The sequence below is a fragment of the Xenopus tropicalis genome, chromosome 4 (genome assembly GCF_000004195.4).
Source record: "Xenopus tropicalis strain Nigerian chromosome 4, UCB_Xtro_10.0, whole genome shotgun sequence".
NCBI classification, from domain to species: Eukaryota; Metazoa; Chordata; class Amphibia; order Anura; family Pipidae; genus Xenopus; species Xenopus tropicalis.
The window spans coordinates 58,731,028-58,756,610 of NC_030680.2; the positions used below are offsets into that span (position 1 = coordinate 58,731,028).

Below are 25,583 nucleotides of genomic sequence, written 5' to 3' on the forward strand. Positions count from 1 at the left end.
GTCATGCCACAACATCTCAATAGGATTCAGGTCAGGACTTTGACTAGGCCACTCCAAAGTCTTCATTTTGTTTTTCTTCAGCCATTCAGAGGTGGATTTGCTGGTGTGTTTTGGGTCATTGTCCTGCTGCAGCACCCAAGATCGCTTCAGCTTGAGTTGACAAACAGATGGCCGGACATTCTCCTTCAGGATTTTTTGGTAGACAGTAGAATTCATGGTTCCATCAATCACAGCAAGCCTTCCAGGTCCTGAAGCAGCAAAACAACCCCAGACCATCACACTACCACCACCATATTTTACTGTTGGTATGATGTTCTTTTTCTGAAATGCTGTGTTACTTTTACGCCAGATGTAACGGGACACGCACCTTCCAAAAAGTTCAACTTTTGTCTCGTCGGTCCACAAGGTATTTTCCCAAAAGTCTTGGCAATCATTGAGATGTTTTTTAGCAAAATTGAGACGAGCCATAATGTTCTTTTTGCTTAAAAGTGGTTTGCGCCTTGGAAATCTGCCATGCAGGCCGTTTTTGCCCAGTCTCTTTCTTATGGTGGAGTCATGAACAATGACCTTAATTGAGGCAAGTGAGGCCTGCAGTTCTTTAGATGTTGTCCTGGGGTCTTTTGTGGCCTCTCGGATGAGTTGTCTCTGCGCTCTTGGGGTAATTTTGGTCAGCCGGCCACTCCTGGGAAGGTTCACTACTGTTCCATGTTTTTGCCATTTGTGGATAATGGCTCTCACTGTGGTTCGCTGGAGTCCCAAAGCTTTAGAAATGGCTTTATAACCTTTACCAGACTGATAGATCTCAATTACTTGTGTTCTCATTTGTTCCTGAATTTCTTTGGATCTTGGCATGATGTCTAGCTTTTGAGGTGCTTCTGGTCTACTTCTCTGTGTCAGGTAGCTCCTATTTAAGTGATTTCTTTATTGAAACAGGTGTTGCAGTAATCATGCCTGGGGGTGACTACAGAAATTGAACTCAGGTGTGATAAAACACAGTTAAGTTATTTTTTAACAAGGGGGGCAATCACTTTTTCACACAGGGCCATGTAGATTTGGAGTTTTTTTTCTCCCTTAACGTAAACCTTAATTTAAAAACTGCATTTTGTGTTCAATTATGTTATCTTTGACTAATAGTTAACGGTTTTTGATGAGCAGAAACATTTAAGTGTGACAAACATGCAAAAGAATAAGAAATCAGGAAGGGGGCAAATAGTTTTTCACACCACTGTGTATGTGTGTATATATATATATATATATATATATATATATATATATATATATATATATATATATATATATATATATATATATATATATATAAATGAACGGTACCGCACTCACAGGACTTAAGAAGATCAAAATTTATTCTTACTTACAGAGTTGTATCTAACGTTTCGGCTACCACTGTAGCCTTTCTCAAAGACATAGAACAATTGTGGAGGTGCACCTCATAAACACAAAATGGCGGGAAATAGTGACGTCATCAAGTGAAAACAAGTGAAAAAAAACCACTGTAAACATTACAACCAAACTTGAGGTAAAAACGTCATAAAGTAAAATAAACACACACACAAAGACAAGGGGGAAGTGCGCAAACGTATAGGTTTAGGTAACACTAGGTAAAAAATAGACACTCTTTGGGGCAGTGATCCGATGTATACAATAGCTCAACTACAACTCCCTGCAATTGAGGCTATTATAATTTATAGCGGTAGTCAAAAGTGGCCGGTCACGCTCAGGGAAGAGTTACTGCATATGTTCCGGAGAGAGGACTAGAACACCACTTGACTATATATATACATACACACATACATACACACACACACACACACACACATATATATATAATCAAATACATACACACACACACAGCGCAATGCTATGAAAAAGATATTAACGTCAGAATAAGAAATTGTGCAATTTTTCCATTGTGAGAAAGCAAGCACTGGTTTTGCTGAATCAAAGAAAACCTGAATCCTGCAGAAGACTTTGCATGTGTAAAAAGACTGAGGTTTAGTAGTATAATAGGTTATGACTGCATCAGCCAGTAACAAAAACAAGATGTTAAACTGCAAGGATCCTACACACTAATGTCACACAAATTCATAATAGAACCGCCAACAACTGACATATTTCCTTATATGAACTACAGACTTTTTTTTTTTTTTTTTTTTTAACTCCATGAGTTTCCATTTTCAAGTAAAATACTTTGCTGAAATTAATATTTTAAGAAAACAGTTGCAGATTTAACATTCTGTTTCCCCATGCACTAACCATGTGAAAAACACCAGCGTGTTTTTCAAATGATTACTGGAAGGGGGTAAAAACATGTAAGTGTTATATAACCTCAGTACTAAAGAACCGCTAAGCTGCAACATAGGATAACAAATCCACAAAAAATGGTTTTTAAACAGTTTATATAACTCAATACAGCACCTTACATGGTACATATCTATCACTTGGTATAAATGCCCCCCCCCCCCATACTTTTTGCTTCTAAACTGCACAGTCCACTGTATATGACATGAAGAGTGAAGATTTGAGCAACCATTGGTAATATGACAGTGTAACAAGATACCTCTAAAGCTGGCACGGCGGAACAAAAGAACAGTGTAAGATCCATGGGAGTAGGAGTCACATATGTGGTGACATAATCAAGCATTCTTCCACAAACTATTCTTTTCAGCCCTCACAGTATTAGAGACACCCCTCCCAGCTCTGGATCAGATTGCTCTCAACATCATGGCTTGGATCTTATTACCTCACTCAATGCAGCTTTTGAATACAGCTGAACACCTTATACAAGGAAAGGAATCAATAGGTTTTTCTGAAACAAATAGATTATAGTTTTGGGACAAACACTAAAAAGTATGAAAAACAAACAAATACATACATACATACATAAATTAAAAATCACTAGTTCAGAGGATAACTTCAAACTGCAACTGGCTTCATAATTAATGTTTTACACTAGGGTCAAAGCAACATGAGAAATTTCCTAGCATGTTGCCGCATGCTTGCTTCCTAGTTCAGTGGCTGGCAAAAAGCTGGAAATTGCCCCTCCACTGAATTTACCGGTAATCACCTACACCCTGCTGGTGTATTTGCAAGTCATGCAATAATCACGAGAAAAGCTCACTGCAGTTAAATTGCATTAGAAGAGCCCAGGTGTTTACCATTAAGGTTTAGGGGATTATTCCCACCATTTTGCTTTCCAGAGCTGGTAACTGCTTGGAATGAAAAGCAAGAAAACTCCAATCTACCACGGCACTAAAATGAATTCAGTTCCAAGCCTCTGTGTCTCTTATCACTGGAGCACTATTTCAGGTCCTCAGTAGTCGCTCATAATCACACATCACAAAGTACTTTTGTCTGTATAAAAAAAGCAGAGGAACAGAGTTCATGCAGTTCTCCTATCCAAACACCAAGACCCAAAGGAGGTCCCCATGTTACAAGGGTAGGACTCCATTTCAAGGTTCCTGAAATGGAGTCCATATACACAAATTTTATTTAGCAATATTAGTGCTAAATAATTTTTTTTCATTTTACAAAAAACTCTGATCAGAAAAGTCTATTATTCCAGTCCCCTTGAGGACTGAACTAAGAAAATATTTTTAAAACAATCAAAACACACCTACAAGAAATAGGCAAGCATATTAAATGCAAAACATTATGGTGCCCCTACAGGTTGTGACCACTTTGCCATGCTTGCCAAAGTAAATTCAGCTTAGTTCTCGACAATTACTTATGTGCCAGCAACAAGTTACTGCCATACCAATGATACCACGGAAAGACAGGCCATTTATCAACCAAGCTGTCGGCGTAAACGGTTACTGCATATCCAAATAAGGCCTAAGGAGGGCAGCTGATAAGTCCAACCTATTATATCAATATAAAACAACTGAAACATTTAAGGGATGGTGTCATGAAACAGCAAAGCACTTGTCTAAATAAAAAATAATGTAATTTATAAGATATATATGGACAAGATGAAGATGTAGAGGCAGAGTTAATGAGGAAAGTAAGAATAGGAAAAAAGGAGGACACAGTTTACATAGCTTACAGCTACATACTAGTTTCATTGCCAAGAAACCTGACCCCACCACTCCCTTCCATACATACAAAACTAGAAAGAAAATAATTTATGTTTTTAGGTGGCTATACACGGGCTGGGGAGAAAAACAGACCGTTCCGTACAACTGGCCATACACAAAGATGGTCAAATGCTACTGTCCATCCAACCCAAACAGCAAGATCTGACTGGAAGCAGTAAATTGCAGCTCCTCTCGCTGTTGCTCTGCTCAGGTACTCATTGACAAGTTTTATGACAAACAGAATTTTAACAAACCAAAAAAGTTTGGGTCAAATGCAATCCAGAACAGCCTTTTTCAAACGGACCACCAAGCTGACACAAGCAACCAGCAGCACTGCAAAAATTGCTCCAACTGCCAAACTTGCAAATATAGCCAGCTTTTCTTAAATAATTAGTTTGTTTCTATCCACAATAATAAATGACAGACCCTAGAGGAACGCACATATCAATTATTATTCTTCACTAGGGCCAAACAATTGAATTACAACAACAGGAATAGGAGCCGTCTAAGTAAGGACTGCATCGATGAGCAGATGCAGTCTGCAATCCGATAGGAAAATAAAGCCTGCTCAATGGATATTTGCCTGATTATGGCCAAATCAGTCAGGGAGGCACATACACTGGCAGATAAGCTGCCAAATAAGTTTCAAATCGCTACTGCATAAACATATATACATATGCTATGGCCAACGTCACTTGAAGCCTATTAGCCTCGCTGAATGATTTTGAAAAGTAGGAGAAACGGGAGTACCAGTAGGAAATCCAAGCTGACAACATACAAATAACAAGTCTGATTGGTCAAATCAGTCACTGTACCCTTAAAAAAAAAAAACACAACACGCACAAATTTTGCTTGCTATATCTAGGGAAAAACAATACATAGAGCAGAAGTGCACTAAAGTGTTTCTTAACAGCTAAGAAATGCGTAGGTGTTGAATTCTGAAGTGAATCACCCTAGCAACTGCTCTAAACATATGTGCAGTTAGATCAGCTGATTTGAGAGCTGTAAATAGAGACAGCATTAAAAATGGGGAGAAAGAAAAATCTCTGGTAAATTCCTAAGTATAGCAAGAGTCCCTTTTAATGCTTTACGAAGGAAAAAACAAAAAATTAAAAGGTTTCAGATGGCAAGAACCCACCATGCTCTAGAACAGTGCTGTCCAACTTCTGCGGTGCCGAGGGCCGGAATTTCTCGCGCATACATGGTGGAGGGCCGCTAATGGAAGCCAGTTTGACCACTCCCCCCTTTTAAACCACACCCATTTTATCACAATGGTGTTAGTGCAGACACACCCTAAAATCCATGACTTCTCCTCCCCTGTGGATAGTACAGCAACCCCCAGCATATAATTACACACCTTAGGGACCATTTAATGGCTATTTCCAACTGCTAACAAACTCCCAGAACAAACCCCTGCCAGGTTCACCTCCCACAGGCAGCATAGGGTAGAAAGAGTATGGCACACACAGGCAGCACTCTGCCTGGCCTACACTACCTGTGTGTGCCATACTCTGCCTGCCCTATGATGCCTGTGTCTGCCATATGCTGCCTGTGTGTGCCATACCCTCCCAGCCCTATGCTGCCTATGTGCCATACGCTGCCTACCCTATGCTGTCTACATACAGGCAGCATAGGCCAGGCAGTACATACAATGTCTGAGGTGTGAACAGACAAACAATGTGGGTGATTACAGCCCAAGCCTGAGGTGTGAACACTGCAGGGGGTGAACAATGCATAGATAAAAAGGTGTGAACACTACAGGGGATTACATGTTTAAACAATACAGGGGGATTACAGCCTGAATCTGAGGTGAGAACCATGCAGGGGGCCAGTTAATCTCAGTACGGATACCATTTAAAGCTTACACAAGGGTAAAACATCCATGCAGCCAGACAGGTGGGGGGCCACAAAGAGGGGGGACGAGGGCCGCATGCGGCCCGCGGGCCGCCAGTTGGACAGCACTGCTCTAGAAGGGAAAATGATGCCAATTAAGCTTAATTTTCTTTTAAAACCAATACCATTTTGAAATAGGTTTAAAAGAAACAAACCCCGAACAGTGTAGGTCTTTATAAAAATATATCAGATAAACTAGATCATATGTAAAACCCTGCTTTATCTAAATAAACCATTGTCATAAAAATCTACCTTTTTAGCAGTATGTGCCACTGTGAGAGGACAAGTATGGTCAGCCTGCATCCTCCAAATTCCACAATTCCCTGCACACGTGATGTCAATAAGGAAAACAACATCACAGCACAATGCAATGAAGATTATGTAGTTCCTGCATGCTGTGGTGAAGTTGTATGCAGCTGGATTTCAGCATTTAAAACTGTTATTTATCCATACTTTTTGAAGGAACATATTACAAATTTTGATTTGGAAGATAGAGTTCTCCTTTAAAACGCTCTAGGTAATATTTCAGCCCTTTAACTCCCCCCCAACATCTCACTGATACAGAGACATTATTTTAGTGCTAAAATGCAGTGGGCAAAACACCTCAAAACTACCATAGGCCATCAGTCATAGTCCTTATGGAATTCTCTGAAAAGTAAAACTACACAGCACCCCACAGTTATACAACTGCATACATTTAGAAAAGGGTACAACTCAATATCCAAGTGTGTGGCTGTCCAAGTCGGCAGCACTGCAAGCATAAGCTACATAAAACAACCAAGGCTGAAAATTCCTCTCTTACAATGCTCTGAGGCTTGTGACAAATTCACAACCTCTCTGGACATACAAGAAACACAATAACACAATAAGAATCAAGAGCACGCATGCCTGGGGTTTACAAAAATGCATGACTGACCCAGTTGTTGCAGAAAATTATTGTTGTTCTAAACCAAATGTGCAGCATAAATTTTACCAGCAGGGGGCTCCTTGTTTAAAGGGCTAGTTCACCTTTAAAGGAGAACTAAAATGTTATGGCCTTCTGTACAAGCCTAAGCCAACCACTGCCCTTTAGCAGGGAAGATCTATGCCCCCAAAGATGCCCCAGTAGCTCCCTATCTTCGTTTCTGCAGATTCCCTGCATACGCTCAGTGCTGCTGTCAGTTACTAAGTTTAGGGACAGACTCACAATATACTGTGTATATAGCATATAAATGTCACAATATAAAGCAGATTAGTAATTAACAGAGATGATTACTGCATGGCAGCTCTGAAACTAGTGCTATTAGCATCAGACTTTAATCATCAGCCCGTTAGGATCAGCTTATATGACAAACATTTTCTTTGTTTGATAATTTCCAAAAACCCATAAGCGTAGCTTCTCGACAGCAACTCAGAGCGCACTGAGCATGTGAGTGTTGCAGACACTTCTAACAGAAGTGTCCAAGTATGTCCAGTATGGTCACCCCCTGTGACAACTTTTAAAGAAGAATGAAAGGTAAAAACTAAGTAAGCTTTATCAGAAAGGTCTATGTAAATACAGCCATAAGCAATCACAGAAACGCTGTCTGTAATTCATTTGCTAGAGACACGCAGCTCTCTGCTCTCTCCCCTCTCCTGCTCCCCCCTCCCTCAAGAATGCTAAGGACTCACTGATGTAAAAAGTGTGAGCAACACAAGCAAGAAAAAAAAAAAGTTCTTTGAGGATGCACCGAACCTACCTTTTTGGTATTTGGGCAAATCCCTGAATTATCCTTAATGTCTTTAGCCAAAACCAAACAGATTTCGGCAACTTCTTTTTCGCCGATTTACCGAAATTGCGCCGCTGCGTGTGCCATCCCTCCGCTGACTTACATTTTCGCCTGTGGGATGGCAACTCGGGGAGATTTGTCGCAGGCGACTAATCTCCCCGTGTGCCAGAGCCCTTAAGGTATGGAGAGCCAAATTACGGAAAGACCCCTTATCTTGAATACCCTTGGTCCTGAGCATTCTCTTGATAACTGATCCTATACCTGTACTTTGTATTTATCAATTATTTTAATAACCCCCTGATGTATTAATCTAATCTACTAAATAGATAATAGATGTACTGCGTACATAAGTAGTGCTTTATAAATAAAGATATACATACATACAGTGAGGAACATAAGTATTTGAACACCCTGCAATTTTGCAAGTTCTCCCACTTAGAAATCATGGAGGGGTCTGAAATTCACATTGTAGGTGCATTCCCACTGCGAGAGACAGCATTTTTTTAAAAAAATTCAGGAAATCACATTGTATGATTTTTAAAGAATGTATTTGTATTGCACTGCTGCATATTAGTATTTGAACAACTAGCAAACAGCAAGAATTCTGGCTCCCAAAGACCTGTTACTCTGCCTTTAAATAGTCCACCTCTGCTCCACTCATTAATCTAAATTAGTAGCACCTGGCTGAGCTCTTTAAAGACACCTGTCCACCCCAGAGTCAGTCAGACTCCAACTACTACCATGGTCAAGACCAAAGAGCTGTCAAAAGACACCAGAGTCAAAATTGTGGACCTCCACAAGGCTGGAAAGGGCTACTGGGCAATTGCCAAGCAGCTTGGTGAAAACAGATCAACTTTTGGAGCAACTGTTACAAAATGGAAGAGGCTAAAGACGACTGTCAGTCTCCCTAGGACTGGTTCTCCATGCAAGATCTCACCTCGTGGAGTATCATAGATCAGTGCTGTCCAACTGGCGGCCCGCGGGCCGCCCCCCACCTGTCTGGCTGCTTTGATGGCTTACTCTTGTGTAAGCTCTAAGTAGTATCAGTACTGTGATTAACTGCCCCCCTGCATGGTTCTCACCTCAGATTCAGGCTGTAATCAGGCTGTATTGTTTAAATATGTAAAACCCTGTGTTGTTCACACCTTTTAATCTCTGCATTGTTCACCCCCTGCAGTGTTCACACCTCAGGCTCAGGCTGTAATCACCCACATTGTTCCCCTGTTCACACCTCAGGAGCAGTAGAAATCCCCAAATAATCCCTGCATACTACAAAAAGAACATATACTGAGGTGGTACTTCAATTAAAAAGTTTAATATATAGTTATTGTGCAGACTGTAGGAGCAGTGCCAGCATTGTGTCACTGTAGGCTGCCTGTATGTGCCATACACACAGGCATCATAGGGCAAGCAGAGTATTGCACACACAGGCAGGGTAGGGAAGGCAGAGTATGGCACACACAGGCCAAGCATGGCACAAACCAGCCAAAAATGGCAAACACAGTGAAAGTATGGCACACGCAGGCAGGGTAGGGAAGGCAGAGTATGGCACACACAGGTAGGGTAGGGCAGGCAGAGTATGGCACACACAGGCCAAGTATGGCACAAACCAGCCAAGAATGGCACACACAGTGAAAGTATGGCACACGGGCAGGGTAGGGAAGGCAGAGTATGGCACACACAGGCAGGGTAGGGCAGGCAGAGTATGGCACACACAGGCAGGGTAGTGAAGGCAGAGTATGGCAGGTTTTTGCTGTACTACAACCATTAATATGGGTATGGTCATGTGATAACATGGGTGTGGTTTCAAGTGGGTGCGGTTTCAAAAAGGGGAGAGGTCAAAACTGGCTTCCATTATCGGCCCTCCACCACGTACGTCAGAAAAATTCCGGCCCTCGGTACAACAGAAGTTGGACAGCACTGTCATAGATGATAAGAAAGGTGAGGAATCAGCCCAGAACTACAAGGGAGGAGCTGCTCATGAAGAGAGCTGGGACCACAGTTTCAAAGGTCACTGTCGGTAGAACACTACGCCGTCATGGTTTCAAATCATGCATTGCATGGAAGGTTCCCCTGCTCAAGTCATCACATGTCCAGGTCCGTCTGAAGTTTGCCAATGGCCATCTGGATGATCCAGAAGAGGCATGGAAGAAAGTCATGTGGTCAGATGAGACCAAAGTAGAACTTTTTGGTCTTAACTTCACTCGCCGTGTTTGGAGGAAAAATAAGGATGAATTGCATCCCAAAAACACCATCCCTACTGTGAAGCATGGGGGTGGTAACATGCTTTGGGGGTGCTTTTCTGCGAAGGAGACAGGACGACTGCACTGTATTAAGGAGAGGATGAATGGGGCCATGTATTGTGAAATTTTGAGCAACAACCTCCTTCCCTCAGTCAGTGCATTGAAGATGGGTCGTGGCTGGGTCTTCCAACATGACAATGACCCAAAGCACACAGTCAGGATAACCAAGGAGTGGCTCCGTATGAGGCATATCAAGGTTCTGGAGTGGGCTAGCCAGTCTCCAGACCTAAATCCAATAGAAAATCTTTGGAGGTAGCTTAAACTCCGTGTTGCTCAGTGACAGCCCCGAAACCTGACAGATCTAGAGGAGATCTGTGTGGAGGAGTGGGCCAAAATCCCTGTTGCAGTGTGTGCAAACTTGGTCAAGAACTACAGGAAACATTTGACCTCTGTAATTGCAAACAAAGGCTTCTGAACCAAATATTAACACTGATTTTCTCAGGTGTTCAAATACTTTATAATACTTCTGTGCAGCAGGGCAACACAAATACATTCTTTAAAAAGCATACAATGTGATTTCCTGATTTCTTTTAGTTTTTAAATGCTGTCTCTCACAGTGGGAATGCACCTACAATGTGAATTTCAGACCACTCCATGAATTCTAAGTGGGAAAACTTGCAAAATCGCAGGGTGTTCAAATACTTGTGTTCCTCACTGTACATATATCAGTAATATCTATAGCCATGGAACCTATACCTATGCTTTTCCTTTGAGGGCAGTGCCACACCTGCAAATTGGAAACTATCCACCCCTGTATTGAGTATGCACTGATCAAGCATTCAGCGAACATATGGGAAGGAATATGGTGCAGCAATGAGAAACTATGCATTGTTGTTCTGTTTAAGATATTTTTATAACAAATGTCACATTTGACAAAAAATATTTTGACTAACATTTCAGTGTAAGGTTTGATATTTAGTAAAATTAGAAATTTGGTCAAGGGTCTGAATACTGAATGATCTACATTTTCAGGAATCAAATGAGATAAAACCTTTTAATGAAACTGATATTTGGGAACAAAACGGGAAATTTCTGAAAACCACACCTACCTTGCTGCTTGGATTTTAAGTGACCCAAGACAAATTGAATTACAGTTCCAGCCTTGCAAAACTGGAAATGAGTTGCAATTGTGCAAAGAACAGCTGCTGTGCAGTGGAACAATAAGGTTGGTCATATTTCAGCTATGACCTTACTTAGGCTGTGAGCCAGAAGACTATAAATAATTGATAGGAGCCGCTATCTTAGCCAAAGAACTAATGTACAGAGGGTAACATACAGCAGAATACAGTTACCCATTACATCATTGCCTCACTGCTCACACCAGCAGTGAATATTTTCAAGGTTTTAAATTATACATTGCAGTGGGACCCAAAATCTTCTTGGTTCATACAAATAAATCATAAAGCGCAAAAGCACAAGTTCTTTTGGAGCTATAAATGTTGCATTAAGCTTTAAAAAGGCATCAAACCATTACACACAAAAGTAATAATATGCCTATATCTGGGAAGTGGTAGAGTAAAATGTATTTGCTATTAAAAAATGCACAAATTCATCCAAAATTTTTTTTCATGTACAAAATCATAATTTTTTCATTAGTATATAGCAAATATGTAAAGTGTATGTTAACATTTCTTTACTATAACTTATAATGAATGAATAGGCAGTTTATTGACCCACATATGTAGCTAAAACAATGGACTCCCTGATCAATATCTGGTCATGGGCCTTGGTCAGATATTGAATGAGTTAGCTGGAAAAAGTTGTCTGGTCCAGACTGCATCAGCCGACAGGAAATAATGCAGCTGTAATTGTAACAGGAAGTTTTGGAGTAAGACAGAACTTTGTCCATTCATTGGCTCATGTGACCTTACATCTATATGTACATCGTGAATCGTATGACCCGATGGCATACTCATACTACTAAAAAAGTATATCAAAATGATTTACTAGATGTTTTGTTCTCTTCACAATATACAGTATCTAGTAGAATTTGGACTCATTGAAGTGGCGAAACGGTTTCCAAAAAACACAGAAAAGTCCAGTTGTTTTAGACTTTATTCTACTAGATACTGTATATCATGACCTGGATGAATGAGAATCTTCATAGACTCTTCACAATGCATTTTTTGCACTGGTTTTCAAAGGTGCTCAGCTACAACCTTTCAGTATATTTACCCAAAATCACTTGCCTGCCCAAAAGACCAATGAGATTATACCAATCCATAGTACTGGAGAACTACTTATATTGTGGAAAGGGAACAAAACATTTACCTAACCATATTTAGGTGCTCAACTTAAAATCAGTACAAAAAACAAAACGTGCCTGATCATCTGACAAATGACCATTTCAAAGCACTGGATAACAATTGTGTGAGACATTATAGTGTGGTGGTGCAGTGGATAGCACTGCTGCCATGAAGTGCAATGTTCTCCTCATGCTTGCATTAAACATAAAACAGGCAAATTGGCCCTGATAAAAGTTACCATATTGTTTATTAATGTGATAAATGTACTTTAGATATTTGTCTGTCTGGGGATCAGGAAGGTATGAAATGTACCATGTTGACAAATGATTGGTGCATTGGCAGATGAGTAATTGAAGAAAGGAGGCATGATTGGCCCTGTTTAGTGACTGCCACTTTAGAAGACATCAGAGGCTTTAAAGTTTGTAATAGTTATATTTTGCTTTTTCCCCCCACAATCTACCTTGCAGAATGTTTCAGTTCAGAAATAGGCACTGTATAATAAAAACATTCTACAATATGTATAACACACATATATACTCCCACAAACACACAAGTATAAGTAAATATAAAAACACACCTACAAGCATGGACCTGTCATCCAGTAAAGCTAATAGCACATGTGTGCACTTGAGAATTAACAGGTTAAAAAAGCAGCAGATTGTCGTCTTTTTCTGGTGTATCCCATTCAACTTGAGGTGGCAGTGGGTGGTATTATTAGGTGCTTTTGCTCTGGCTGAAAGAGGTCTTATATGCAATAGCCAGCATCATATTTTAACAATTTTAACCCTAGCCTCACCAATGCCTGCTAAAAATGGCAGCAACAAGGATCATGGAAAAGATTACGATCATTGCTATGTACAAAGAGACTCCTGTTTACATACATACCTCAGAAAGGAGAAAAATAATTCCCAAAAATTTTGGTTTAGTTTTATCTTATTGAAATACTTTTATTAATTAAGCAGCCTTATGCCTAAGTGTATTTCTTTATTAAGGGCAGAATGAGGGAAAACTCCTACATACACAAAAAAACTAAATATGCCAGTGATATATTAAGATTGATATATTTTCATTTTCTGCTTGCCATGTAAATCCTTTGACTGCACCAGCTGACAGATTTTCTTAAGATGTATACAAGCTTTCCAGCCTGCTGTTAAGGGCTGCAGCTCATCCTTACCAGCCCGTTTTTTCCATCCCTTTCCCTCCCCCACTCCTCCCCCACCCCCACTGCGGCAACACAGATGGCAGCAGTGTGACCTCCCTGTTCCTGCCTCCTTGTTTTGATCCTGCAGTCTTGATAGTTCAGGCTAATCCCACACTCTAAGCTTTGGCTGCCTGCCAGAGTTGTTATTAATGGCACAAAAGCTTCTCATTCTTCCTACTGCTCTATCCACCAATATCATTGCAGACTGTTTCCTATTCCATACTGCTGTCAGCCTGCATATTGCAACCACAGATTTTATGCTCGTGTCTCTGCAAAGGAGACTACAGGAAGAGCTTAAATTTAATGTGCCACAAGTTGGACCATTTATTTCTGTTAAAAATAAAGCATCGTAGCCAGTCATAATTCATTTCTACAGTGATATATATATATATATATATATATATATATATATATTAGTGCCAGCAAGCTACAAAATGTTTTACAATCATAACATGCAAGGGACTATGCAGGGCTACAGAAGAAAGTAGGATTAGAGGTTTCTGCTTTCAAGAGCTTAAAATCTAAGGGCAGTGTCATACTGAGAGTTTTCTCTAAAGAAAGGCCAATCTGACAGGTACAGGATCTTCTTTCTGTCAGTGCACACACAGGGCAAATTACGGTGTGAAAACATAAATGTATGCAAATTTGTGGTGAAATATGCTGTGTGCTCACAGGTTGATTCCATGCCTTTCAGGGCATAGGCAAGACAGGTGGATTAGCTGTCTGAGGGAAAGGGGACTTCTGCAATAAATATTAAATTTAGTGTTTGTTCCTTGTTTTTTTGCTGCAAATGTATTCTGTATTGTTTAAGACTTGTGTGAATGCGATCTATATAAATAAAAATAGAAATACATACCAGAAGAGATGATTATCCTTAAGAGCTAAAATGTGCCAAATCCAATGCTTTGGTTCAGATTTAGTTGAATTCAAGTGCCTGGCCAAACCTAAACCCTTAAAACCTTGTGACTTTTGGTCACCTGAACAAGGAGACTGGGATTTATTTTTTTTACGCGCATGGTTTTAAAGGAACTGTAATACTAAAAAATCAATTCTTCCCTGCTTCAATAACAGCTCTATCCTATAGAAATTTTATTATAATCAATGCTTTATCAAAAATACTGTTTTAAAATTCTGCTTCCAGTTGTAAACTGTCTTTTTAATAAGGGGAGTGTGATATGCACTCTGCAAGATCCACAGTGCAGCACTCCACATCTTCTCCAACTTCTAAATCAGACTGTGGCTTTACAGAGGATTTTAAGCCCCTTGTGTTATTCCTCAGCTTGATTTATCTCAGTAAATGCTTAAAGGAAACATGCAAGTCAGCCATAAATCTAAGTACCACAAAAGACCCCAAAAAAGTCAATGCACGCATTTCTTTCCTTACACTGAGGAAGTAACACTGGCCACAAGCACCCTCTAAAACAAACCTAAACTAAAGGCAATATGACAAATCTGCCACAACAACAAGCTTCCAGTTTTAGCAGGTCTTGCTAGCAGGAGATGTGGAGCGCCACAGCTATGATCTTGCCCAGTGCATGTCGCCCTACTATCACCTTATTGAGAAGGTCCCATACAACTGGAAGAAGAGTTTTTTTACAATGGTATCTGTTGATAAAGCACTGAATAGACTTTTTGCAGGATAGAGCTGTTATTGGAACATGGTAGAGTGGATTTTTACTCAAACATTGTAGTGTTACATTTTCTTTGAACCTTCCATGCCCTACTTTGCATATGCAAATGAAGGTTTAGGAACAGGCTTGGGATTCAGAGAATTTGGCGCATCTGTACTATCAGCATAAAACACAAGGGTACCAAACACACTTAGATTTCATTATGCTACAATTTTTTTTTATCATTTAAATCATTTGCTACTCCAGTTGAGCTTACAATTTAAGTATCAATATGTTCAAGTGGCTACAGAACTTATATTTGCCTATTTGTGTCTGTAAGTTACCCTCCCATATAGACTGTAAGCTCTACGGGGCAGGGACCTCCATTCTCTTGTGTCTTTGACTCTTAACTTACTGCAACTGTATTGTATTTATTTGTATTAATTGTTATACTTTGCATTTATCTATTATCTTAATAACCCCCTGTAATGTATTAATGTATTCTACTGTACAGTGCTGCGTAGTAGCGCTTCATACATACATACAGTCAGCCAGTCATAACGTGCCAGTCAGCCTGCCTATAAAATTTGTGGAGTGTGGGAGAAAAACAAAATACCTGAATGAGACCCACACAATAATTCAATAACTATTGAATTTGAACTCATGCAGCCATGTTATATATTCTGCACTGAAACAATCCATATTAATCTGCTGGTTTTAACTAGACCCCTAACCTATTTTACCTGTAATGCTAAATACAGAACCATGGCTTTTTTGTTGAGACAAAAGGGTGGCTGGGTTATACTGGAGGAACCCTGAATTCACCATCGTAGCTATCATTTATTGGCTAGTGACGATATAATGAAATGTATTAATGCTCTGGAAGTAAATTAGTAATTAACAAAGAGAAGTGGTTTTGTGATGAACAGCTGCAATAAAGTATTCAACAGATCATACAGAGGCAAAGCTTGCCTGCAAATACTCTACACAACATAAAGTTCAACTCTAAGGCTAATGCCACACCATGTGTACGTCGAAAATTTTTGGCAAGCTGAAACCCAGTTGCCGAAAATAAGAGCCATACACCTCATTTGCACCTACCTGTGACTGCTCCTGAAAGAATGGAATATACTCTGGTACAGGCACATGTAGCCGAAGTCACAATAAAAACGCGAGAAAAGGCAAAAGTTTCACGTTTTTATGTGGATTTCGGCTAAATGTGCCTGCACCCGAGCATATTCAATTCATTTTGGTGCAGGCACAGGTAGGAGCGTGTGGCGCATAACTTTGGAAAGCAAAGTTAAGATAACAGTGGGTTATACAAATAAATGCTTTAGGGATTTCTTTTATGTATGAGGCATTTATTTGCATACTTAATGAAAATGCAATTCTAAATCTTTCCAATATACATTAAAACCTTTTTGGTTACTTTTAAATGTAGTTGAAAGCAATGTTTATATTCTCTACACTTCTGGCTACGCCTCCTAAAACAATACAGCATAAGTCAGCTGATTAATAGTGTAGCAAAAGTACATTTTTCCTCTTTCTCTGTCAGAAGGAAATAACTCAATGCTGGTTTCATTACCAATACAATTACAAATAACTTTAAAACTAAAGAACATATTTGATGTATACAGAAATGTATCTCAGAATAAAATTTTATTCTACTGAACATAAACTGTTTTGGGTGGTTTCCCACTTTAACCATGAACTTAAAAATACAGGGTTGGTTGAACGACAAACAAGAACTGCTTTAAAAGGTGACAGATTTTTGCCTAGTATAAAAAGTACAAGAAAAGATGTGAAGTTTAGCAACAAAAAAAAAAAAAATCAAAATACTACTACAAAGAATTGTTTAAACAAACATACACAACCTACTGTTACTGAAAAGAGAATTTCTTGTGCCAACCCCCACAGAAGGGAATCTGCTTATTTCTTTGATCTGCTGCACAGACATAAATCCATGTTTATCAGGACCTGCTGAAGCATGCTCACATACCGTTCTAGGAGGGGTTCTTATTGTAGTTATTATCCTTGTCTGCACCAACTTTTTCCATGTAGTACAAAAATGTAATCTGTATTAAAACGTGGTATTTTGAAAAATATTTAGACACTGGCAGAAGAAGTAATTTCTTTGTGCCAGCAACACATGGATCTAGTGAAATTGAATTTTTTTTTTTTTTACAAAGTTGCACCAGTAGGAAGACATATAGCATTAAGTATCAGCAAACCAGTCCAAAACACATTTTTAAGCACTATATTTAAAAAAAAAAAAAAATTATAATGCACATTCAAAAATACCTCCTTAAATCACATAATTCAGACAGATTTTTAATTTTCCTTTATGGAAAATTACAAATAAAATAAAATGATAAAAACTCAACTCAATTCACTCATTTCATTAGATGACAGTAGTTATTCAGAGAACTCCTATTATACAACAATAATAACACATGGAGATGTCAATTGCACTGTACAGAATAACAAGTAAAATAATACTGCCAGGAATTTCTAATGCCAGGTAAGTTGTTAAAGGGGTATTTCTTAGAACACACACAAACTGATCATACGAGTACAGGTAAAATTGTATAAAAACAATGTTCTGTGCACTGCCGATATCCATTTCTGAGCAATAATCACCTGACCTGTGAGTTAAAGAAAGACTTCCATTTGTTTTAGGGTTTTTTATTTGTTTGGGCCCACACAAGCTCACCTGACAGGCAGTCATCAAAATTATACAAATGTATCGTTAGGTCACAGCCAATTGAGGAAAGAAAGTTTACATATTTGTTTTTAATAAGTTTGGCGTTTGCCCATAACTAAACACAACACATTTGAACAGCTCAAGGCACAAAGGCATTAAACTTATACGGCGAGAAGATAATGAAAAACATGCACATGTATTAGAGCAGAATAGATGATACAAAACGCTTAAAGGAGAAGGAAAGGCAAAATCACTTGGGGGTGCCAAAATGTTAGGCACCCCCAAGTGACTTTAACCGCTTACCTTGTACCCCGGGCTGGTGCCAGTTTGCAGAAAACAGCACCAGCCCGGGGTACCTGGAGCAGATCGCTTCCTCCTTCCGTTTGCTGAAATGCCAGCGGTCGGCGCGTGCGCGGTAGAGTGAAAAGCCGACTTTAATGTTTAAGTTCAGCATTTCACTCTGCTGCGCATGCGCGCGCAGCGAATGACTAAGGAAGAAGCGATCGCTGCTACCCCAGGCTGGTGCTGTTTTCTGCGAACAGGGGCACCAGCCCGGGGTAAAAGGTAGGCGGTTAAAGTCACTTGGGGGTGCCTAACATTTTGGCACCCCCAAGTGACTTTTACTTTATTTCTCCTTTAAACTGTTATCACCCATTGTTAAACATTTATTTTAATCCTATGGTGTTTCCTCAAAATAATTTATTTTTTAAATTTACAGACCAAAGGATTTTTCTTCAAAATAACAACTGGCACAGTTTAAGGGGACTGTATATTACATATTAATGGGTGGCAAAACATATAAAGCCAAAGCAGAAGAAAAACTAGCTCATTTGAATGGAGGAAATGCTACATTAAAATAGAACTTTGACAAGCCAATAATAAAATAATATTTAAAAGCAGAGTACACATGACCTAAAGGCTAGTGGCACACTGAGTTTTCTCTGCATGTGGAGAGATGCAGGGTAAGAAAAGGATTACCCTGCAGTTTTCCACACTTTGTTCTCTGTGCACTTACAGGCATGGCTTCCGCCTTATTAGGACACACATGGAGTGCATTTTAAACCAAAAATGCATACCTTTGCTTTTCCACTGTGTGCCCTAAAAGTACATACCATGCTGGTAAGTGCACACAGAGCAGAAGACAGCAGATGGGCCACTAGCCTAAAGGTGCCCATGCACCAAAAGTATGGACCTTTGTTGAATTTAACTACCCACACGGTTAACATATCAGGATGATCTGAGAGTTTGGCTACCACTGGATCATATGACATAATATTTAAATGCAAACAAAACAATTTCATTATTTGGTGTTACTGGGCTTATGGATAGACTTTAGACTGTACCACAAAATAATAGGGAAACCCTTACATGTTTGGCTTCCTTTTAGGTCCAACACCTGTAACATTCTAATTCTAAATGCCTAGAAACATAATTATGCTCCATGATACAATCACACAAAAATTAGAGGTTAAAGCAGCTCTGTGATTACAAAAGCATGAATGTGCTGGAGGCTTTAACACAGGATATGGAACTCAGGTGTTACTTTTAGGCTAATGTGATTTAGTTGCCCGTGACAGATCTCTGCTACTGAAATGCCTTTCCACCAGCAACAAAGACAATCACTGGTGGAAAGGCCTATGCATCGCTTTGGTTTTCCAAAGATAAGCAGGCAATTAGCCAGCATATATCTGCCTGTATATGGCCACCTTTATAATTTAACAATACCATGGTATAGAAGGAATAATCTAAATCCCCCCAAAAATGTGTGTGTCCTAATAAATCTTGTAGAGCGATTTGGTCTATTCTTGGGACTAATATACTCGAGTATAAGCCGATCCGAATCTAAGCTGAGGTACCTAATTTTACCTAAGAAAACTGGAAAATCTTATGGACTCGAGTATAAGCCTAGGGTGGGAAATGCAGCCGCTACTGCTAAGTTTCAATAATCAAATAAATAATAAAAGGACACTCACAAAAAGTGTTTAAGTAATAGGAATGATACTGAGAGTGCTACAGTGTATTAAAGCTCTCAAAGATACAAATATATTTACATGTTAAATTATACAGAACCATACGCAAAGAAACAGGCATCTTACACTTCTTATTTGTGCATTTACTCGACTCCACTATGAATTGGCAGTTGACTTCTTTTGTACACATCGAAAAGCAAAACTGATACCATAAGAAATTCCAATTATCAAAACTTCTGCTTACCTCATATCTTACTACATGCCCTCTCAATCCTATTATTTTCTTATCTCTATGTATTACCGCGCGCGCAAAAATCAAGATACTATTTATCCACATACTGTAAATGCAGACAAAGTTAAAATTTGTGTGAAAATTCATTCAAATCCTTAGCTCATCTGTGTGGTTAAGGGGCAACTAAAACTATATGGATATTTTGTTTTCTGCGATCATTTTTATTTGCAACAAAAGACTTTAAACATGATGTTTAAAATAAAAACTGCATGGAAACAGGAAACTGAAAAGTTGCTTGCACAATAATTTCATTTCCCGTCAGGTGATCTCTAAGGAAGCACGCAGACCATCACAAAATGGTGGCTCAAGGTAATAAATGTAAAAAGGCTATATATTAAGTGTTAATTCTGGGGGTACAGATTTCCTTTAACTATTGATCTAAATCAGCCAAGCCAATTCAGCAGGTTTAAAATTCCCATCAGACAAAAGCCACAACATCAAATAAGTAAACCTAATTTTTCGAGCTGTGCATCTAAACGGCTAAAATTCCAAATCCGACAATTCACCATCTAAAACGTGCAGTGTTCATGTAGAAGTCAATGGCAGGTGCCCACTCACTTTCCTGGAAGATCATTCTTTTGTCTCAAAACTTTTTGGATTTTTTACGCTGGTTTTTGTGCAGCAATTCGAAAAAAGCCACACTTTTGGAGCGACAACTTGAAAAATTCAAGTTTTTACTCGTACTGACTTTTCCTACCAGATTTTTTAGGAAATGTTAGGCATTTGAGGAAATTATTTTAATTGAGTTTGAAAATGAAAAACAATTAGAAATTATAAAATAAATGAGTATCAAAGGCAGAAGCTACAGCCTGTACTATTTTCTTATTTATAAAACATTTTTGCAGAACATTAAAAGGAGAAGGAAAGGCTTAAGGTGGCCATACTCGGGCCGACTATAGCTGCCGATATCGGTCCCTTGGACCGATTCGGCAGCTAATCGGCCCGTGTATGGGGAGAGCAGATCGGCCTGGCCGACCGATATCTGGCCTGAAATTGCCCAGATCTCGATCGGCCAGGTTAGAAAATCTGGTCGGATCGGGGACCGCATCGGCTCGTTGATGCGGTCCCCGATCCGACTGCCCCATTGCCGCCCACATAATCCGATCGTCTGGCCCCAGGGCCAAACGATCGGATTATTATTTTTTTTACCTAAATGGTCCCCGATATCGCCCACCCGTAGGTGGGGATATCGGGGGAAGATCCGCTCGCTTGGCGACATCGCCAAGCGAGCGGATCTGCTCGTGTATGGCCACCTTAAGTCACTTGGGGGTGCAAAGTGACTTTAATCGCTTACCTTGTACCCCAGGCTGTTGCCCCTGTTAGGAGAAAACTGCACCAGCCCTGGGTACCTGTAGCGAGCGCTTCCTTCTTCTGCATTGAAATCCCTGGGCCGGCGCATGCGCATTAGAATGAAAAGCCGACTTTGTTGTTAAAGTTTGGCTTTTCACTCTAATGCGCATGCGTGCCAACGCGGAAGAAGGAAGCGCTCACTGCTACCCCGGGCTGGTGTGGTTCTCTCTTAACAGGGGCACCAGCCCAGGGTACAAGGTAAGCGATTAAAGTCACTTGGGGGTGCCTAACATTTTGGCACCCCCAAGTGACTTAGCCTTTCCTTCTCCTTTAAAGGAGCAGTTCCATGTAAATATTAAAATTGGGCAAAACAGACTGCGCAAAATAAAAAATGGTTTTAATATAGTTAGGCAAAAATGTAATCTATTAAGTCTGGAGGGACCAGATGTCTAACATAATGGCCAGAACACTACTTCCTCCTTTACAGCTCTCCAAGCTGTTAGCAGTCAGTAGCCAATCAGTGACTTGAGGGGGGGCCATATGGGACATAACTCTTAAGTTAGTTTGCATTTGAACCTGACCTGTGTCCTCATAAACTAACTGAACAGTTTTGTACCATGTGCCCTCCACTACAGTCACTAAGAGGTTAGAGATCTGAAAGCAGGATGTAGAGTTCTAGCCATTATGTTAGACATCTGGTCACTCCAGCCTTTATCGATTACGTTTTTGCCCATCGATTAATTATATTACAAATATTTTTTATTTTGCGCAGTCTATCCAATTTACCCAGTTTTATTTTTACACTGAACTGTTCCTTAAAATATTATACATCATTCACACCTGTCCTTGTTTCAGTGGAGCTTACAATCAAAGGTCCCTATCAAATGAACACATACTAGGACCAAATTCTTCAGGAGCCAATTAGCATGTATGTTATTACTGCACTGTAAATAAAATTGCATGTTTTTAGATTCAAATAAGCAGTGGACTGTATAACTTTTGCATATTAAAAAGTAAAGACAGCTTTCTCCACATTAACACATGCACTTCATTTGCATTAAATACCAGTTTGTTTGTTTTTAGAATTTAGTGCTGTATCATTAAACTCACTGCAGTATAAACAATTCAAAAAAGCACCATGCTAGAAATCTATTTGACATAAGATAACACCAGAAAACTATACATAGCAGTGGTGTCCAACTTCTGTGGCCCTGAGGTCTGGATTTTTTCTTACCTATGTGGTGGAGGGCTGATAATGGAAGCCAGTTTTTATCACTTTTTCTGTAAACCACACCCATGTTACCACAAGAACTTTTAATACCATATCCACATTAATGGCGGTAGCAAACAAAAATATTTAGTGCTCACTGCAGGGATATCACCCATCTCTCATATGTGAAATAAATTCAGGAAGTCATATTAAGACATCCCCTAAAATCCATATGTCTTCTGCTCCCCGTTGACAGCACAGCAAGCCCCAGCACATGAACACCTAAGGGACCATTTAATATTTCCAAATGCTAACAAACCCCCTGACCACAATCAGGGCAGCCAGAGTATGGCACACACAGGCAGCATAGGGAAGGCATAGTATGGAACACAAGCAGAGTAGGAAAGTAGACTATGGTACACCGGCAGCATAGGGCAGCAAAATATGGCACACAAGCAAAGTATAGTAGGAGACAGGGAAACCTATCAGGGTTTTACATGTGTGAACAATGCAGGTTACAGTCTGAATTCTGAGGTGTTAAAGCAGGGGCCAGTTAATGTGAACACCAATACCATTTAAAGCTTAAACGAAAGGTAAGCAGTCATAGCAGCCACCGATATAGAAAGCACCGATATAGTATTGTTAGAAACCTTACACAGAATCCTATCCACAACATGATTTTAATACCAAAACAAAACAGCAAGGGGTTTCTAAACAGTTTTATGCCCAATATGCATATGTACACAATACAAAGCCCGCATTTTATGTGTACCTAACCCTATACAGTAAGATGACCCAAAAATCACAATACTTACAAAATACACTACAAGTAGTTGATGAAACAGTGTCATGTAAAAGACCTCCCAAAACAGCTTGCATCATAAATGCAGTGTCAGTTTTATATGTAATACCCCAAAACACATGACAAGATGAAATGCTGATTTTGAATGTGAATACATACAAAAAAAATGTTTTTGTGTAGGGACAGTATCCACAGGATGACACAGAAAAAAAAGAAACACCTTGTACTTTTTGGTAATTAAAGGATAAGGAAAGCTAAAAACTAAGTAAGCTTTATCAAAAAGGTGTATGTAAATACAGCCATAAGCACTTACAGTAATGCTGCACTGAGTCCTCTATCAAAAGAAACACAGGATTTCTTGTCTCTTTTTTTGTAAACATGATGTTCCACTGTCTGACTTCCTCTCTCAGAAACAGCCTTCATTCCCTGGGCCAGACAGCAGTTCTCTCTCCTCTCCTGCTCCTTCCTCCCACCAGAATACTAAGAACTCCCTCCACCCTCCCTTAGGAATATGTGATCTCAGCTATAGCTAGAGACTGCAGGCAGGAAGCAACTTAAAATGGCAGCTGCTATATCAAAGGGAGAGAGCTTCTAAACCTGTTTACTCGTGAATGTTAATGGTTTCTGCAAATTAAATATATTGTTCTAGGTGGTACTAATGAGGCAAAACTATTGGCAGTAAAATGCCAAAATGACTTTCCTTCTCCTTTAACCGACAAGAATGTGGCAAAATTATCAGCAAATTGTGTATTATGGCAGAAAATCTATACAGACATGGAGAAAAAAAATACAAACCTCTTACAAACAATGCCTTGTCTAGAATTAAACCAACACCACAGGACTGCAAAGTAGTGATATGCAGGCTGGCCTGTAACCTATAGTTCAGGTGGATTTGGGAAGACTTTCACACATTTGTGGGTCACAGGCAGGTTTGGGCCAAGCCTTTCATTCCATTCTTTGTCAGCAACCTTACTGTGCCCTGCTTCTGCCTCCTTTAATAGGTGTCCACCTGCCCAGCCCCCCTTGTGACATCAGATGGTGCTGGTCGGGCGCAGGTTTTGTTGACCTGCATATCACTATTGAAAAACAATAATGCTAACCACTGCACCCAGATTTATTACATAAATTAGAAATGCACCAATGGACAATTATGTTATTACATTATTGTTTTTCTTACCACTCAATACACTTCTAATATATTAAATAACCCCTAAGCTAAAAAGCACAAAAAAAAAAAATATCAGAAAATGTAAAAAAAAAAAAAAAAATCAAATACAATCAAAAGCATGTTTAAAGGGGCAGTTTAATCAACATTAGTGCAATGAGGACATTTTGGCATATTGTTTTAATCATAAGTAAAAAATATACTTTTTTGTTATTTCTTGAGCAAAGCTTGCAAATGGGCAGACTTAAAGGAGAATGCAAGTCAAAATTTAAAAAGCATACTGCCCAATAGTCCTCCTATTGTTTAGTAAAAACGCCACACTTTTGGCTCACCTAATCAAATATTTACTCAGTCACACTTCTCCCTTCCTTTCCCTCCTTGCTTCATACTGCACATGTTTCATTCCCTCCCCCCCCTCCGCCAGATCCGCTACTGATTGTCTGGTGGGCATGTGTAGCTCAGAACAGCAGACAGGATCAAGTTACACACATGCTCAGAGAATAGGAAGGCTGCCGCCGGCAGCCTACAGGAAGGGGAGAGAGATTTCAGTGATGTCACTGTAGTCTTCACACTGCTGTAGGCTACCAGCACCATATCTCAGAGAAGCAAGCAGGGATCTGGGAATTTAGATATGCAGTAAGTACTTAAAAAGAATGCCTTTAGACTTACTTTTAATTTATATTAACCTTTCCTTGTCCTTTAAGTTTCTCCATGTGAGGTAGATTAAAGCTAGCCATACAAGCTAAGTTCCGCCCACTTGGCGAGGTAGCCAAGCGAGCTGATCTTTTACCATATTGGGAAAATTCAGTGTTTTGGCCCTAGGGCCAAATGATCGGATTAGGACGAGTATAAGCGCCCGTTGGTTCGGAGACCGCATCAAAGAGCTGATGTGGTCCCTGATCCGATTAAAATTAAACATGCCTGACTGAGATCTGGCAGGCCCGTCGTTAGTGCCCATACATGGGCCGATAAGATGCTGAATCGGTCTAAGGGACCAATATCAGCAGCTAGAATCAGCCTGTGTATGGCCACCTTAAGAGTGGATTAAGAGTGCA

The 25,583-nt window shown here is 39.7% G+C and overlaps 1 protein-coding gene across 2 annotated transcripts in view; it reads right to left on the reverse strand.

Moving 5' to 3' along the window:
* Positions 1-25,583, reverse strand: part of ankrd11 (ankyrin repeat domain 11) — a 120,432-nt gene that overhangs the window by 82,286 nt on the left and 12,563 nt on the right. The gene's annotated exons all lie outside the window — the stretch shown is intronic.